Source organism: Lycium barbarum, chromosome 10 (genome assembly GCF_019175385.1).
Source record: "Lycium barbarum isolate Lr01 chromosome 10, ASM1917538v2, whole genome shotgun sequence".
NCBI lineage: Eukaryota > Viridiplantae > Streptophyta > Magnoliopsida > Solanales > Solanaceae > Lycium > Lycium barbarum.
In genome coordinates this window covers 31,868,041-31,882,672 of record NC_083346.1, presented here as the reverse complement: position 1 = coordinate 31,882,672, position 14,632 = coordinate 31,868,041, and the positions used below count along the sequence as shown (strand labels likewise).

Genomic DNA, 14,632 nt, shown 5'->3' with positions numbered 1-14,632 from the left:
TATATTTTATCTCCATATGATAGGGAATGTAGAAGAGGATCCTTAGACATAATTATTAGACAAATTAGGGAACCAACTCTCTTTCGGTTAAAATGACATCAAATATAACTTCTGATTACTTCTAAAACATAGATCATGACCAATTAAGTAAGCCCCGAGAGAAGTCTCGCACAAACAACTTATGCAATATCACCAACATAATACTTGTAATGTCGAAGCCTCATAATATCTCTAATTGATGTCATCAAATGATTAAAAAGCCGATCACTTGCAATAAAAAGAACTTGTAATGAACTTAACTTAGAATCGAACTTACGAACTTGTAATGAACTTAACTTAGAATCGAACTTACGAACTTGTAATGAACTTAACTTAGAATCGAACTTACGAACTTGTAATGAACTTAACTAAGAATCGAACTTACTTTGTGATTGTCGTGAATATACCCATGAAGATGAATACCGTGAATCCCTTAGTAATTCACAAAAGAATGGTGCAAAATGATGGATTTTTAAAAAAAATAGAATTTCGTCATCTTGGCTATATTGGCCTAGTGATGATGGGGGGTTTGGCAGGACCCCTACCTGTGTATATATTTACCCAAAAATATACACAAAGGAGGACATAGACCTTAGCCTTCAAGATTACATGTAGAATGAGAGTCCCCATCCTATATTGGATATGTGGAAAAGTGTAGAGACTAATAAAAGAGGACTCCTTACAATCATGATTGATATTGAGAAGGATAACAAAAAAATTGATTGGCATCATCAACTCAATCATCATTATTAAAGCTAAAATGTCCTATCTTGATCTTGTTCCGGAAGTGGATGTATCCTCTTTGGTCATTCTTCAAAGAAGCTTTATCCTTCAAAGGGACAGACAAAGCTTGTGTGAAGAATTTTTTAGATTTCTTGCTCTAACCAACATTAGCTAGAGTATCCACAACCAAATTTGCTTCCCTGAAGCAATGCACTACTTGACATTGACTCTGCCTCATTAGAGCTCTGATCTGCTGAATATAATTCTGGAGGTATATTTGTATCTTGTTGTCTCCATTGATCATATTGACTGATATAAGTGAGTCAGTCTCCAAAATCAAACGATTGTAACCATTTCTAATGCACCACTCGAGGCCTTTTAGCATGGCCATGGCCTCTGATAAATCCAAGTGCTTTTTGTTTTGATGATTGTCAAACTGATTCAGAACCACATAGAGACCTGGTCTGTGATCTGCTCTCTGTGTACCATGCACCGTCAGTAGAGATAGCTGCATAGTCGAGCTACTCACTCCACACAAGTACAACAGTGAGCTGGCCCATGCTTTAGGTCAAACTATTGAATGAGTGGTCTTTATCCATCCCACATGCTTCCCACTATATATACAACATGTTGCAACATATTGTTGTATCACTTGGAAAACCTAAAAATCACCCAAAAGGTGATGTGATTCTTCGAGTTAACAAAGAACCAATCGACCAGGATCTCGTTCTTGAAGCAGTTTGTTGGACAGATTCAAGAAACGGATGTATCTCAAGTTGTAGGCGTAGGATTAAAGTGATTAAAAAACTATGTGAAAGATGACTATTTGAACTATAAAAATAACTCTTGAATTGTTTAAAACAAGTAAATATTGAGGGTACAACGATGGAAAGGAAATTAGGATTCTGGGTATGAAATAGAACGAATTTGTTTTCAAGAAACGCGTTCTTGAATGATCAAGAACCAACAAAGTTCCTAAGTCACCACTTGAAATCAACTTACGTGATAAAAAAACACCACACGCTATTGAAAACAAGATAAAGACTATCACCACCTTGCTTGGAACCAAAAACAAGGATAAAGAAGACCAAATAGAGAAAATAACTCTATTGCAAACTAGGGTTTATGCGCAAAACGTGAATTGTCTATTTACAAGTCATGAGAACCCTTTATATAGGCCTAAGGTCTCTTCTTTTATGACTACAAATACCTATTCTACTCTAGAAAGGAAATGGCTAAAAACAAGGAAAGAAAATCCCTATTCTATAAGGAAAAGAATAAAGAAAACTAGAATCCTACTAGAACTAGGATAAAGTCCTACTAATGATAGGAAATTAAATCTTACTGAAATATAAATCAAGAAACAAGAAACCTTAATTAGAAAAGGATTCAAGAAACAAGAATTCCCATTCTTGAAAGAAATTGATCTTCAAACTTGAGCTTCTTGGACTTTCTTTCTCTTGATTTCCAATCTTGTGTTTCTTGGTTTTCTTGGAATTCTTGATCTTCTTCATTTTTCATCAAAAGGTGAAGCCGTCGCAAGACTCTCCAAGTGTTCAACAAAGGCAATCACAAACTGAAGGACTTGATTCCAATACTGAAGATGCTTTAGTCTCCTAATTTGTTTTAAGCTTTGTTTCATGTTCTTTTACTCGTAAACCTACTCTTCTCTTATAAGAAGCTGTTGTAGGTATTTCAAATTCTTAGTAGTTGTTAGGCAGTTTACCTTTCAATCTATTAAATGACACCCTTGGCTAGTGTTAGTCTAAGGTGTATTAGTTGGGTCCGGCTAAGAGGTAGTCGACCTTAGTTTCGGCTAGAGTTAGTCAAGTGGAGATATTTACAATCGGAGTATTACAAAGGTTGAGGGACTATGGGAGTTAGTTCCTAGGTTTCTACTATTTAAGGGTTGAGGTATTATGGGAGTAAGTTCCTAGCTTACAATAGAGTTGTAACCTTGAAGTTGCTCGTGTAGTGGAGTTGAAATCCTACTAGGGTAGGTCGTGGTTTTCAATCCTTGAGCAAGGCGTTTTCCACGGTAAAAATAGCACCTTCTTTACTTACTGCATCGCATAAAGGAACTGGTACTCAACCAGGTCTCTTCATATTGTGTTTGGTGGACGCACAGCCTATAACAATTGGTATCAGAACAAGTGTTTTCTAAAAGGTTAACACCTAGAAAGAATCTATAAAATGACAGCCCCACCAAATATGGAGGAAGAACACTCTTTCACCAGGCCACCTAGATTTAATGGACAATACTATGGGTGGTGGAAGACTAGGATGCATGATTTCATCATGGCTGAAGACTCAGAGTTATGGGACATCATTTGTGATGACCCTCATATTCCCATGAATCGAGATGAAGATGGTGTAAGAATCACCTAAGAAATTGGCCATGATCATCTCTATGTGTTTGATAGTTGTTTTAGAAAAGATTGATTTTGAGGAGAAATGGTAGTTTTGTTAGTTTTATAGCATTACATAGGGAGCCCATTAAGGATCTTCAATGTTGTAAAATATCCATTAAGTTGGCAAGCGTCCGTTTCAATTGCCACCATCATCTTTGTTATTAAGTGTTGCTACCGTTCCATTTGTTTTGTTCAGGAAAGGACTTTTGAGCTTTCTTTTTGTTATAATAATAGATAACATGAATGCAAGAATAGAGGAAATGACCAAATAAAAATAAAAAATAAAAAGGGAAAAATGAAGAGAAAATTCAAAAAAAAAAAAGAGAAAAAGGATAAATGGTAATCTAAGCCATAAAGAGGTGTCACATCACATTGTCTATGTTTAGCTTTATATTATATAGTCATTATAGCATTGAGTCACAAACACTAAGTTGACAATCAGAACGTTGCTAAACTCAATCTTGGCTTGATCCTTTACCTATATATAGTCTCATCATTTTTGCTTCTGAGAGGGTGAAAATATATCAATACAATTCTTCCTTCCATATTATTGTGCTGGATTTTATACTAAAATAAATCTTTGTTAGATTCTGGCGCTTAGTTTTTTCTCTTATAAAATCACACAACCAAATTTGCATAAAAAATATGACATGAAAAAATAAATTAAATTTTATGCCATGTACTCCACAAATAAGCACAAAATTCGCTTATTTATGATTTGCTCTTAATGTTTTGGAATAGAAAGAGACTTACTAACTTGACCTAACTAACAAGTAAAACATACTCATGATCAAAACACTAACATTTTGTAATTTTTTGAAGTAAACTTATACTATGGTCAATGTAAAGTCTTTGATCTTAATGGTAGATTGGCAACGAAAATAACAGATGATACATTCTAATTGTATGTTTAACAGTGGAAAGTTACTTTATAATTTAACGGTTAATTGCAACTTCTTTTTCATTATTCTTAATTCTCTTAACCTTTTGTAAAAATGGTTAAGTCAATTTATAAGTATGGAGTGGATAAGTATTAATTAAGTATAAAAATGAATAAGAGAAGATTTTGTTTTATTTGCGGAGTCTATGTCTACATGACATAAAAATTAATATATTTTGTTATGTCAAATCTATTTTATGATAACAAATTTGATTGAGTAATTTTATAAGTGAAAAGTCCTAAGTTGAGTAATTTTATTGATACAAGACAAAGTTGAATGATTTTGCTACATAATTCCTCATTGTTGAGTGACCTTTTGAGATATTTACTTAAGAAATATCATATCTCTGATATCAGATTTACATAAATGATGTGTTGTAGAGATTAAAAAAAGTGTTTGACAAGAAAATGAATATATATAGCTTTTGAACAAAGAGAAACCAAATTTCGACTCGTGTGGGGGTCGAGGATCGAGTATGAAAATGTCTATAATTCTCTTCTATTTGATTACTTGTTCTATTCTAAGTCACTAAGAAAAAAAATAACAAAATTGAATAAAGATCTCTTGATTCTATTTATGGAGAAAACTAGAAATCTTTAAAGAATTTCTAATTAGAGACGAAATAAGATAAGTAATTAATTTATAATTCCCCGACTTTAAAGGAAAAACAAGAGAATTTGTAAATATTTATACAGAATTTTTATAACAATGTTCTAACCTGAATCGTTTTGTTTTTTCAAAAAAAAAAAAAAAACTGAATGTTGTGAGAATGACAAAAAACCGAGATCTTGTCTTATATTAAGTAGTAATTAGCACGATCACTACATTTTTTTTTTGTGATCTATCATGACTTGACGAGGGATTATTTTAGTGTCTCTATTTAATTCTTCATTCATTTTCGTCAAAGCTTCGGATCCTACAGTCTCTCTTTTTCTTTTTCGTAAAAAAAAAACCTTTTTTTCTCCATATTTTGTTTGGGTGAATAATAATAAAGGTGGATAAAGAAATAAGATTTTTTTTTTGACTGATTTTGATGCTATAGTATTCACTTTCTTGTGATTTTTGTAATTGAACTTGGAAGTATAGAGATAAAAATGAACCTTCAATCGTGTTATGGTACTATAGTTTAGTTTCCTTTGATTAATTTCCTTAATTGGGTTTTGAAGTTATACAAAAAAATAAGAAAAAATCTTTCCTTTTGCCTGATTATGATACTATGATTGTCATTTTCTTGTTATTTGTTGAATTGGGTTTGTAAATATAGAGGTAAAAGTGAATTGAGGTAAAAGTGAATTTTCAATTGTGTTATGGTGCTGGCTCCTATGTTGTACGAACTAAATTGAAAAAGAACTAAAAATGTCTCTAAACTATTGAAAGTAGAGTAATTATTGTTATGGAATCAGAGGAGCAGAAGCAAAAATCGAAGAGGGAATGAAAAAAAAATTCATTGCATTGAATCATTGAGGTTAGGGTTGGGGCCGGGTCGGGTTGCGCTGTCCTACTAGGCTACTTCTAAATGCTCGTTCATAGATCATTCCTAAGTTATCAATAAACCAAATATAATTTTCGACTTATATTTAAAACATTCTTCCGAAACAACTAAATAAAAAATAATCACATTGACTAGAAAAATTCTATTAACTCAATAATAAGATATTCAAGCACTATGCATAATTGCAATTAGTATGTAGTGTCGATTTTACAAAGAATAGACTTAGCATCAACAAGGTCAAGAAAAAGGAATACGATAAGATATCTAAATCTGAACCTAGAATAAATTTCTGTCATATTATTTATGTCTAGACAATATGATCTTGACTATTAAGTCCAGTATCCGAGGATACTCAAAAAATAAAAAAGACTCTTTGCCTTCAAGCCCATCCTTGCTTACTTTGTTACTATCTGTAAGGTTGTTACTCCGAATTCCACCAATCACTAAATCAAATCCGCCAAATAATCTATCAGTTACTCCAAGGCGGTTGCACATCATCAAAATCTATAAGATTCCCTCTTTGCTTAATTTGCTCTCACCAACATCTCAAAATATTCTCATTGGCTTCAGATTTGCACTGAAATCACATTTTCAATCGAATCCTGATACGTTAAAGAACAACTTCAGCACCGCCAATGCATGAGAAGAGTGATAAGACGTTGATACCTCCGTATACAAGTCTTTCAACACCGATAAATGGTATGTCGCTGTGTCAACCTAATAATAATATTGATGCAAGTAGCATGTTAAAAATTATTTTAAGAAAAAGAACTTAACTAAGTCAAGTGAGGAGTTGCTTCACTACTTGCAAACCCTAGTTTATGGGAGTAAAATAGTACGAGGGTAGAAAACAATACTTGGATATATACGTGAAAATCAAAAGAAAGAATGTAAGGCTGACATGGAATGAATTACCAAGGGATTTGTATCTTTCGATCCTACTTATACCACCTATCCTAGTATGGTTCTTCGGGAACCCCAATATCATTTCAAATTCATCCGGGTCTAATGGAGCAACTTTGTTTCTCACAATTCACATCAAATTCCACTTCCTGTGGTCACAAAGAATTCCTTATGTACTCTCATAGATAATCACCTTCAAACTTCTCCACAACTTTCTTGATCCTATCCGTCAACATTGCACTCCTCATGGTTGTTCGCAAACAATTTAACTTTGTCCTTGTATCCCAAGATGACCATCATTTATTTGATAGGGGAAGTGCCTCATGAATGGTCCACCGGGAAAGTGAAAACAAAGAAATCTATTTTCAACGGACATTTTATGAATATATCCTCTTTTTCTTGCAACAGCACAAAAATATTTTGAGTTAACAAATTCGGGCTCAATTTCATACTGATGCCTAGCAGGCCCGGCTCAATAGAATAAGTGGCCAAAAGTTAAAATTTGATTAAAAAAACTATTAAAAAGATTTCAACCAACAATAATAATAAATACACAATTATTAGTAATATAACTTGTATAATTTTGAGGCCTTATTTTTTAGGAGGCCTAAAGCCTTAAGGGTTGACCTGTCCCTCGTACCTAGAAATGATGTCCCGCACAGCCTTTCGAGCTAGAGCAATATTTTCATTGTAGAAAAAATGGATCAATGATTTGCTTTGAAAGAATTCTTTAGACCATTGCTGGAATTAATTCGGTATGAACTCCAGATTCAATTATTGGTTTGGCAATCAAATTGTCTCTTCACCAGAAATCTCCCATTGTTTTTTTTCTTTGCACAATTCATTGTACATCATCCTCTTCTTATATCCACCACTACCATTCAATATATGCTTCACTTTTGGCTGTCACATGGAAAGGAGGTATCAATTCTGTGAAAAATGATCTTGCTAATTTGCAATTATAAATGCAAAAAAGTTGCACAAATTGTTAGTTCAGGCGAGTCCTACTGTGAGGCTAAAACTTACCTTCACATCTTCTGATAGATAGGGATCTTCTTCTCTTACCATTTGAGTAGCACAAATGAAGTCTATTAATTCAGGTAGCGACGCTTCTAGATCTAGAAACTGGCGAAGAGGACATTAACTACCTAGAAATGAAATTTTAAAAAATAGGTGTTACAATTCTGAAAAGACATTCAGGAATGCCGCAACATATTTGTTCTAAATACAACAGAATTGGCACAAAGTTAACTAGGAATTCAACTTAAGAACATCGAACTTGCATGACTAAGATCTCTTCAGTCAGTGATAAAATCTTGACATAATTAATACATATCGTAAGTCAAACTAAATGTCTAATCAAATACTTAGATAACATTAGTAATGTAGATGACAAATAATATAGTTACCGCAACTCTCTATTGATATAGAAGCCTCGTCCACTAACCTCTTCTCTTTTTCAGACAGAATTGTCCTCGTCATTCAAGTAGCACTGTTTAACATAATTCTATCACGCTTTTCGAAAAGGAAAACGTTAGATAACCTTACATAATTGTGTCTAGAAAATAACAGGATTCAGGACTAGCAAACATCTTAAATGCCAAAACAAGTATTAGTTGATGCATAGATACATGGAGCAAAATGTCCTTTAAGCCCCATAATACAGGAGCGCAAAAATATTTTGAGTTAACAAACGCGGGCTCAATCTCATACAGATGCCCAGCAGCACCGACTTAATAATATAAGCGACCTAAAACCAAAATTTAAAAAGAGGCTTTAAGTTTATTTAATAATTTCTTTGATATATATATATATATATATGATGTTTAGTCTCATAGTTTCTTAAAATACATGATAATTAGTTATATTTTGATAATCATTTTTTTTCTAGTTAATAGTATAGCCAATTCGTGTTATCTTTTATAAGATATTAACAAATATTTATAAATTTTTTTATGAAAAGATCCTCAACTTGTGTGAAAAGATCTTCAATTAAAAATTCAAGGATTTTCTCAACTGGTTTATTAAATGCAGTTTACAATTTTGTTCCATTACTTGCATCAACCACTTCAAAAGACAAAAGCACATTTGTAATCAATAGAATAAGAAATTAAAACTATAAGCACTCTAATAACAAAACATCACTTCCCATAAATATCGTTTTATTCATACCTAACATTAACATAATGGGGGTCGGAGTGGGCTCGAGTTGCTTTTTTAAATGTGGCAACCCTACACAACTCACACGGTTATTTTTTAGAAGGAAAAGTTCAACCATTTTTTGTTGTTCCGAGATTTGGTTTCCAATTCATCTTGGGATTCGACTAGTATGAATGATCGACGTCGGTTTGACTATACTTCTCCTTGAAAAGGGTTTTGTCACGCCCCAAACCATGGCCTGGGCGTAACACGGCACTCGGTGCCTGACTGCATGCTGAATCATCATGAGGCATACATGAGCGAAAATATAACATGAAACATGATGGGCTCGAAGAAAATACATGAAGTCATAATAATCTGTAGAATACTAGTTTAAAACATAAACGCGGATAATATCATAACTGAGTCAAATGGCTTACTGACTTTGAAAGTCTGACATGACATACTGACTTGTCTAGTCTATGAAACCTCTAACATGAGTCTGAACATGAAAACATACTTTCTGGGACAAGGCCCCCAGCATACCTTTAGATGCAAAATCAAATAAAGAAGGACAATGTCTAAATCTCGGATGAGATGGGGCTCACCAATAAGCTGGTACGTGTAGATCCTCATGAGCAGAGGCATCGTCCTATAAATCAGTACCTGTATCGTGAAATGCAGGCCCCCAAGGCAATAAAAGGGGATGTCAGTACTTTGAATATACTGGTATGTAAACACATGAGAGAAATAAGCAGGTACATAATATATAGACATGAGACTGAAACTGAACATGGATGCTGAAACTGAATATTGAATACTGAAACTGAACATGAACATGAATACTGAAAACATGAAATAACCTGTAACTGAGATGAAAACATGATAATAACTGTAATACCGACATGAACCACCACGGGGAGAAACATGGAGTTTGATCTTGGCCCGATCAGCTAAGCCATCTTATACCTTGCCAGGGTTCAAGACATGAACATGGCATGAATGGATCCAAAATCCCTCAATGGGGAAAGCATGAAAGAATCGTCCTAACTGGGCGGAGCGATCCTTATCCTACGTTAGCATACGTAGTTTCAGGCTATCTGAGCCTTCTCGGTGTTGACACCCAATTTTGTCCCTCCTTTATTTAATTTTATTTACTCGGGCTTTCTAAATTTACTGACGAGCTAAATATTTTATTTTCACTATTCTATCTTTTATTACTATTATTTTCGCTACTTTTTATTTTCAACATTACGAGCATTACTTTATCACAAATTTTAAATGTTTGTCATCGTTTCATTTTCGGGTTCGGAATCGTGAAATTAATTACAAGACAACACTTTGTAAAATCTTTATTTTTCTACATATTAATTATTAATTGTCTCCACATAGTATATATTGTACTAATTATTAAATTAGAAGCCCAAAAACTAACTAAATAGAGGAGGAAGGATCAACAATTTTCAGCCAAATTAATGGCCCAAACTACAAATACAATATTATTTCCCTGTCCAAATAAACAACCCACATTTTAATACCCAACCCACATTATATCAGCCCACATTTAAATTAATTCGACCAGCCCATTATCCACCGTCATTTACCCGATCCAGCCCAACTCTACTACCCGACCCCAACCGACCCAATTCCCTTAATTCTTTTACCCTAATCCCTATCTTCCTCCATATCTCTTCAACCCTCTCACGCCGCTCACCTCTCTTTTCGTCTCTCCTCCTTCATCTCTCTCTGCACCTCCATACTCTGCTGTCCCCCACGCCCACGTTCCTCTCCACTCACCTCTCTCTCTTCTCACCCTTCTTTGCACCTCCACACTCCCCTGTTCCCCACGTTCTCTGCCGCCTCCATCCCTCTCTGTCCCCGCTCCTTTGTCTCTCTCCCACGCTCCTCTCTTTACTCTAATACAAACGAAACCCTATAAATGTAATCCGAGTTGAATCATTTTAGGGAGGGGGGATGAGCAAGAAACCCGGACCCAAGGATCTGGAACCAAAAATTCCCTACAAAACACAAGTTTTAATCATCAAAGATAGCTTTATTCGAAAAAGAACAGCCAACAATCACTCTATTTTTTGGTTGGAAACTTTTGTTACTTTAATCGAGTTCTTCGAGTTCGAATCCGAGACGTCGACACCCACTTCACTGTACCACAAAAATGTAATATCGTCTGCTGTTTAGTTTCTTTAGCTGATAATGTTGTGTTGAAATCATGTTTGGACTTGAAACTGTGTATGTTCTGTTGCTGTTCAGTATTGCCAATTGGTTTCTTAATTCTGCGTTTCTGTGTTATTTAGAGTTCAACATGGCTTAATCGATTTTATAAGCGTCGTAGCTTTACTTTGCCTTGGTCTGTGAATTGGGAAGCATGATTTATTCTGATTATTGAGCATTTGAAATGGTTTCACATGTAATATTATGAGACTTATTGTTTTAGTCGTTAGTTTCTATTTTAGTTAAAATCCCAGCTTATTTCTGTTTTCTTTGTAGTAATTATGTAGTTTCTTTGTTATCCTGTTATTTGCTTGATGTTTGGGTGCTGTTAGGATAGGATATCGATCGCTAAATGATTAGGATTAATAATGGTTTATTATAAGAGATATAGGATTTCTATTGAACGCTTTGAACGAATTGTACAGTATGGTTCAACGGACTGTTTAATTCCCTGTAGTTGATTTAGAAATATGGGCGAATTGATGTCGTTTAATTTTTCACTTGTTTGCCTATTTGAGTCGTATTTGCAACATGAAGCTTATGTGGATTTATGGGGATGGAGTGCAAATATTTCTTACTAATGCATCAATAGGGTTAAAATGCTTCATACTTGAATGTTGGCTTGTTAGCATTTGGCTCTGATTCTGCTCAGAGTTTGTTTAAATAAATACAAGCAGTGCATACATTTAGTCCAATTAAATGTTCTTGTGTCTGGTTGGCTTCTTGTAAGCAAATAGTCTATGTGAAATGTTTGTTTCTTCCTCGGCTTCTCTTTAAGTTGTTGAAGTTTGTTTTCAACTTTGCTCATGTGTCTGTGTTCTAGAAACTGAATCAAGGTGAATGAGCAACTAAATCATTATCTGCCAGTTTTAATTCCTCTAAATTCAAGGCTACTTGGCTGCTGGTCATTTTTAACTTACTGTTTGCCCTGATTATTAAAACAACTAGTTCGTACATTAAGAGCTGAAACTGCTTTCTTTTAAGAAATTTCAGAGATGATTAGATTGCTTGATTGTATTTTGTTTAGTAAATGAATGGTACCTGCTCTTTAAAATCAGTAGGAATATAAACTGGTTCAAATATTCCAAGAGGGTTAGCTTATAAACATTAGGGTGATCTTGAATAAGTTCTTAAACTTAGAAGTTATTGATTGTCTTGATTCTTTTTTTAAGATGTTTCATTTCACAAAATTCCTACTTGGATTGCAATACATTTTGGTAAACCTTTCAACTCTCAAAGATGAAAAGTCCCCTCCTGCATGTCTGTCTAAATAGTTTCCGTATGAATGTTGGTGTATGTTTTATTTGTAAAGTTCAGTGTCACTGCGAACAGTTGCTGTCGCCCAGGCATGTTTGTAGTTAATGTTGTCTTTCGACGCTGCTGTGCATGTGCAGTTTGCCGTGGCATATTATGTAGTTTTCTTGCGTTGTTCACTGCTATTACTGTGCAAGTTTGCCTGTTTTCTAGTGTATGTGTTTCCTCTTATTCTGTGGTTATCCCATCGTGCAGTTTAAACGACTGGAGAGTCATTTCTCTCTTGGATAGTTTAGATTATAATTTATCCATGCTTGAACATCTTCATGGCCGAAACAAGGCAAATGGTTCATTCCATGTTATCCTTATACTGGTCATGAGTTTCCCATCGTCGATAAATGCTTGTGTAGAGTATTATGTCAAAGTGTGCCATTATGTATGTGTGTACTGATATTGAACTGATGTGAAACCCTTCTACTCTCCTTCTTCCTCTTTGCTATCATGCTACTGCTGTGTGATATACATAGGATATACACAATATACACAAGCTACTGATTTTTTTTTCTTCCCCTTAGTTTACATTCTGTATGCTTTAACATTATCCATGATCGTATATTAATCCTTTTCTTTTCATTTTTTATGCATGACTATTGCATACGAGTCCCTCGGACTCATCTTCCTCCGCATTTGGCGTTGGGCTAAAAGCCCAACAAAACTGCTCTCTACATCCAACCCTCTGTCTATAGCGAAAAAGGGGAAAAACATAAATTCTGGGCGAAAGCCCAATAGGCAAGACAACAGCAGCAACATATAAAAAATTGTTACTGGGCCGAAGCCCAATAGTGGCCAGATCCGCAGCAGTCCAGGAAAATGGGCAGAGCCCATTTAATTTCTTTTCAGTCTCTACCTTGTTTTGTGCACTTAACTTGTATTATTTGACTAACCCGTTACTTTGTTTGTTTTCCTGACTTAGATGAATTCTAGTAAAATTAGTGGGTTAGCTTCAGCATAATGGGTAGTTAATTCCACAAATTACATTCTCTTCTATTTGTGTTCTAAACTATTTATAGTATTTGTAACATTTATTTGGAGCAATTGATTTTCAAATAGCATACCCACACATTCTTGGGTTAAAGGAATCATTTTTCATTCTTACCATCTTAGGATTTTCAAAACATCACAAATTATACACTAATTGTCTTATTTTGAGAAATAAAAAGGCAAACTAGTTCTGTGGATAAATTTTTCACTTTAGCTCTTTTTCAGCACTTGAAACATATATTTGTTAAAACAATCCTTACATAGTCTATATTGAGCTATTAGTCTTTTGTAAGTCTTACTTTTAAATAGCACTTAGAATCTTCTTTTATATAAATAATTATTTTCTACAAGTCCTATTTTAAATAACATTTTTACAGGTCTATCTATAACTTTAGCCATTTTTTAGAAAGCTCCGTTCTTTTTTTATAATGCTATATTTACACTTAGCCTAACTAATCATAAGTCCGGTCGGTTAACCATTGTTAATGGGTCTTAAAGGGTGCCTAATACCTTCCCTTTAGACTAATTGAACTCTTAACTAGAATCTTAAGTTTCGCAGACTTTTAAAACAGAGTTAACTTTAAAATAACTTTAATCAATTTAGGTGTCCTAATTCACCATAAATAATTAGGTGGCGACTCCTTAAAATAAATAAAAGAGGAATCACCAATATGTTGTACTTCTAATTTAACCCGGTTAAAATGGGGTATGACACTCGGTATCAATACAACTCCCGAACATGAAAATGACTGAAAATATGATATCTGATTTTAACATGAACATGGATACATGAAGACGTGAAAATAGATACATATATACAAGTTTTTCATGGAATAAGCATAATATCTCATATCTTGTATTATAGAACCCATGGGATGCAAATTATGGGTTTTCATAGATTACGGACTGAGTCTCAATCAGAAAAACAGTAAATTAAGACTAATTAACGGAATTGCAACTGACCATATAATATATATCATGGTTCAAGTGTCTAGGGTTTGTCATGAATATACCTAGAATCCTAAAACCTGGAGTGTAATCATGGAATACTGAAACATGGGGAAGAACAAGGATGTTCCCACACGTGGATAGCGTCTACATACCTTGTAATGTTTCAATTTGCAACAAAAATCTGATCTTAGAAGGAGAATCCTAGCCCTTGGTCTTGAATTCTTATAATTGGGTTTTCTTGAAAACCCTATGTTAAGAGAATGAGATTCTACTTAGGGTTCAAGGGAAGTTAATAGAATTTGCTTAGGATAGTGTTAAAAGGCCTACCTTGATGCTTGGAGAAGTTAAGAGGAGAGGGTTTTCGTGTTAGGGCTTGAGAGGAATGGAAATAATGAAATAAAACTGAATTCCCGTTCTTTTAACGTTTCAGTCGCGGCACTGTTACGGACCGTGTTACGGTCCATAACATGGGCCAAAATTCCAGTGAACAACTTAGTTTGGAGGTCAGG

General features: G+C 34.3%; 1 pseudogene; it reads right to left on the bottom strand.

Moving 5' to 3' along the window:
* Positions 1–5,903: 5,903 nt before the first annotated feature.
* Positions 5,904–9,296, bottom strand: LOC132612905 (DNA (cytosine-5)-methyltransferase DRM2-like; annotated as a pseudogene).
* Between the last annotated feature and the right edge of the window lie 5,336 nt (positions 9,297–14,632).